The sequence below is a fragment of the Penaeus chinensis genome, chromosome 41 (assembly GCF_019202785.1).
Source record: "Penaeus chinensis breed Huanghai No. 1 chromosome 41, ASM1920278v2, whole genome shotgun sequence".
NCBI lineage: Eukaryota > Metazoa > Arthropoda > Malacostraca > Decapoda > Penaeidae > Penaeus > Penaeus chinensis.
In genome coordinates, this window is record NC_061859.1 from 10,954,721 (window position 1) to 10,959,720 (window position 5,000).

The following is a 5,000-nucleotide window of genomic DNA, read 5'->3' on the forward strand; positions in this document are numbered from 1 at the left end:
ACTATTATCATTCCTGCTATCAGTATCACTATCATCAACCAATTAGTATTCACCTTCCACTGCCCTCCGCAACGCTAACGTAACCAGATCCAAACACGCGTCATGCTGTTATGAAATATTGATGTTTGCGTCGGTGCGTAGGTCATTACACAGGGGGAAACTTCGGCAAACTTCACGGCAGAGGTGAGACCGGCACTGGAGAAAGCACTGGAGGGAAAGTCAAGATTTTTCGAGGTCATTGGTGCAAATTCGGCTTCATGTTTTGCTAGACAAGTTCTTCATTTATATGTGTTTTTTTTTTTTTGTGTGTGTGTTTTTTTTTTTTTTTTATTCGTTGCTATTTTAGCACTCCCTTTCTGGGAACTAGCGGGAATCAGCGGTGACGTGTTTCTCTTAATAGCATTTGGTGCTATTTTGTGGATTATTTGCGGAAGGAGCAGATGAACTATAAAAGGAGAGAAATCGGGTGAAGATAAGGGATGGGATGGAGAAGAGAGAGGGAGGAGAGGAGGAAATAATGTAGAAGGATGGAGTAAGGAAGGGAAATAGAGAGGATTTGATAAAGAAGCAGGCAAGGAAGGTAGAGATAATTAATGGGGATAAACAAAGGGTTGTGAAGAGGTTAGGGAAGGATTGAAGAACAGGTACTGAGAGGTGAGGGTGATGGGGAGAGGGGGAGAGGGGGGGTAGAGGAGGAAAGGAGGGGGACGGTGGGTTTGAGGGCGGGGCTTAGTTGAGCTGCGAAGGGAGGCGGAGGCGAGAAGGCCGACTAACTTCACCACGGTTAAGGTCAAAACATTCATGGGTTCCTTTATGCAATACAGAAGCGAGGGGTACGCGGTATATGTGTCTGGTGTTACGGAAGTAAAGGCCCCCAGATAATTATAATTCATAAAGATAATTAATTCACAACTAAGGCCGTATTTTAATGCCTTGTGTCCCTACGAGGGAGTTTCATGCAAGTTGCATTGTAGAATTAACATTAAAATAGGCGGAACAGATGCAAATCATGTGACTAGGAAGTAAGATTCTATTGAGAAAATGAAAAGAAAAAGAAAAAAATATACATAGCACCGGCTGTATATAGTATTTTGACAAGAAATTAAATAAAAGTTGTCTTTGTAGAAAGTGGTGTGGTAGGTAATCTTTTGTTTATTGCTGCTTCGTGATCGTCAAGCATGTTCCTGATGAATATTGCATTTGGTGATCGGTTCGTATTTGCAAAAGCAGATGCAAGATACGAGTTTGTAAGTACGCCTATTTTGTTTGAGGGGGGAGAGGGAATTCAATACAACTGTCTCGCTTAAGTTGATATAGATACAATCTTTGCTGAAAGAAAAAAATGTATGTATACATATATATACATATATATATATATGCTTTTATTCCATATTGGATTTTTTCTTTGTCGCAGCGAGAGCATATGTACACATTTAATCAAAACAATTATATAGGATACGGTCAAAGTTGACATTTTGAGATGAAAACACTTATTTTCAAAGTCTTCCATCTTACCTCCATCTACCTGTCTATGAACTTCATACCTGTTTTTTGAAATGCACAATGTACTGTATATACACTATTGTTTCTTCTTTGGACACGAATGACTAGGCCTACAGTGAATTTATAACTTTTTCTTCCTTTTTATTTGAGTATTGTTAGTATCGGCAAAGTGTATTGAATGTTATATATTCAGTGCTGGATACGGTAGATACTTATATATTTTGACTTACACATTTTGGCAATTTCCTGAAGAATGACTGCTACTTACGGGAAATTACCCATCAAATTCCGCTTTCTACAGCTTTTGTATCAAACCTGACACGATCGGGCATAGTTTTAGAAGTGTCTTAGGCTTTTTAATCAAGCTTGATAAAATGGAAATCACTCAACAGTTGAATTCTGGAACTGTTGGTTTGGCAAGGAAGAGTTGCCAGTTAGTCTAGTTATTGTGAGACATTATAGTTATGATTATTATTCTATAATCTCTTTTTATCTTGGTAACTGTTATTTTGTGGTGATTTATACAAACGGGAGAAGGGCGTTGAAGGTTAAAGGCTAAAGCAGCTCATCTTCTCTCGGTTTTAAATCAAACATGAAAGATCCTCCGATGCTGGTGAAACGAGTCTTCCCCGAGAGGGCCCGGCTGCGCGCACGAGCCTCAATGGAGAATTGTGCTTGCGATAGCATTGAGGAGGATTCTATTTGTTATCATTTCTCCTTCTTTTCCTTTTTTTATCAATACGCTAGCGATATTTTTCTGTTATGTTTTTTTTTTTCACTTGTTTCTGTCTCCTTCCTTCTCTCTCTCTCTCTCTCTCTCTCTCTCTCTCTCTCTCTCTCTCTCTCTCTCTCTCTCTCTCTCTCTCTCTCTCTCTCTCTCTCTCTCTCTCCATCCATCTCTCTGTTTATTCTGTTTTGTTGTATTTTTCTTACTTTGCTAGCATAAAATGAGGGCTTTTGTTTGCTTGTTTATTTGTTGGCATCTTATTGTTAGCTTCAAGATTTCTGTCTCTTCGAGATTTATTTATTTTTCTATATTTTACAAATCTCATGAATGTTTCTGTAATTACAATAACTTTGCGCACCGTATTTATATACTCATTTATTGTAGTTATCATTATTAATATTCCTTTTTTTTTTTTTCAATTTTCACCATATTGAGCCTCCTATTTTTTCATCCCTCCCTAAAATAAATAAAAGTGATAGGAGTATATGTCCAATTGATAGGACATTGAAGTCAAAGATTCCACGTGTAAGTTATAGGAATAATTAAGGAAATTAGGGATGGAGAAAGAGGGGAATCATATAAAAAATAATGGGCATCTTTCTTCGTTTATGATGATAGGAGGAAGGAGCGTAGTTTGTGTTTGTCATAACTGTCGTTTTGTTTTTTATCATTATCATATGTCGTTGTCATATTTCGGTTGTTTTCCATCCATTGTCTTCATTTGTTCGCTTTCTCCTCCTCATATTCTTTTCTTTTTTTTCACTTTCATCTTCGTTCTTCTTCTCATCCACTCCATTGTTATCATTCTGTTTTACATCATCATCCTTATCATCGAGTTACACTTCCTTCTCTTATTCCTCTTCCTCATTAACCTCACTCTCGTCATTATCATCATTATCATCATCATCATGTTACTCTTCCTCCTCCTATGCGTCATCATATCGAAGACGAAAAAATATCATCAGGGAACTTTTCAAATTTCAAGTTCTTCACATCAATGGTGCTAAAACAATAATAAGTTTGCAAATCCGAGGCACTGCATTCCAAAATTATTTTAAATAGGATTATCAGTGCATACGTGACTGTCAGTATTTTTTTTATTTTTTTTTTTTTTGTGAAAGAAGAAAAAAAGGGTAATTCAAATCAGGTGATAATTACCATTATTCGGACGTATTTGTGGGTATTTGTGTGCATATTTGTGTACGTATACATGCGTACACGTAGATAAACACAATGTCTTCTACACTGGACATGGATATGTATATATTTATACTTACATAAGAAGTATTTACTCTTGCACTCAGCATCAATAGGTGCTTTAGCGTTGTAGATTTCTCTACACATTGTTAAATTTGGCATTTGATTATTTATTTGTCTAAAATGCCCTTTTAATATAGCAGCGTTGTGAATGTAGTCAATTACTGTGGAAGAAGATTGTTTATATTTAGCTACATTTATTGTGATATTTTGTACGTAAAGAAATTGTGTATTTGTACGGAAGTTTTTACAAATAAAGTTTGTTTCTATATGTTTCGGTCTATTTCCTTCACCCTTTCGATTTGAGTTTGGTTTTAAGAAATAAGTGCATTTAATGGATATATGGAATTGTGGGTGTGCAATAAAAGCCAATTTGAAAAGGAGAAGACGGAGACAAAAAAATAATTTTATCAATAATATATATTTTTTTTCTACCAACTTCGCCTGGGAGCAACAGTATCATGATAACTAACAATACAAAAATAATATACAATTAGAGCAAATTAAAATAACAATAAGATTATCGTTCACGAAGCATTCACGGAATACGACTACAAGTATTTGATTCCTCTTTTACAACGATGATCTATTCAACTACATCCAGATAACTTGCAGGGAAAAAAAATCTTTAGAATTTTTGGCTTCAAAGTCTGCAGATTATCCTGAACTGAGTCTAAAGTGAGTTTAAATATAGCTAAGATTAAGACTAGATGTATACGAGATGTCATTTTTAAACATATCAGACTCGAGGAACAATGAATAGTTCAACGCATTTGCTACACGGGAAAATCCAAACAATATACAACAAATACAATGGGACTTTTCGGTGTAAATCTGATTATCCGTTAAAGTTATCCCATATGCTTCCCAACATGGATAATATATCTCCTCTATCACGAGCAGAGTTGCAACATTCTGAGTATTCTGAACTTATAGTATACACGGTCTTAAGCTTAAAAAAACAATATATAAGATAATCCAACAGATGCATCATAAAGAATAATCCACACACGACAAAAAGCAAACAAACAAAAAAAAAAAAACAGTAACAGTAAGTACGAACAACAATAGCCGTTATGAAAATCACTTCATTTCCTGCTATTTTAACATACACGCCTACTGTACGTACAAATATACGCTTGGTCTTTTGTAACCACTAGGCAGGTCATTTACACGCGCGGGGATAATAGAAAAACAGGAAACAAAGGGCCACGTTGTTCCAGGGAGGGACATGAGGTGGCACTGTACGGGTTGGGAGGATGTGTGAACTCGACGCGGGGTTAGATGGATAGACCTTGGGTTAGGGAAGGTGGGGATGGGTCAAGGCGAGTGGGGGGGGGGGGGTTAAGGGAGTAGGGGTGAGGGGGGGAGTTTAAGTGAGAGGGAAATGGGGTAGATTGAGGATAAAGAGAAGGAGTAGGGTTGAGGGTAAGGGGGGAAGGTGGAGGGTAGATTGAGGATGAAAGGAAGGAGGAGGGTTGAGGGAAAGGGAAGGAGGGGGGTTAAGGGAAAG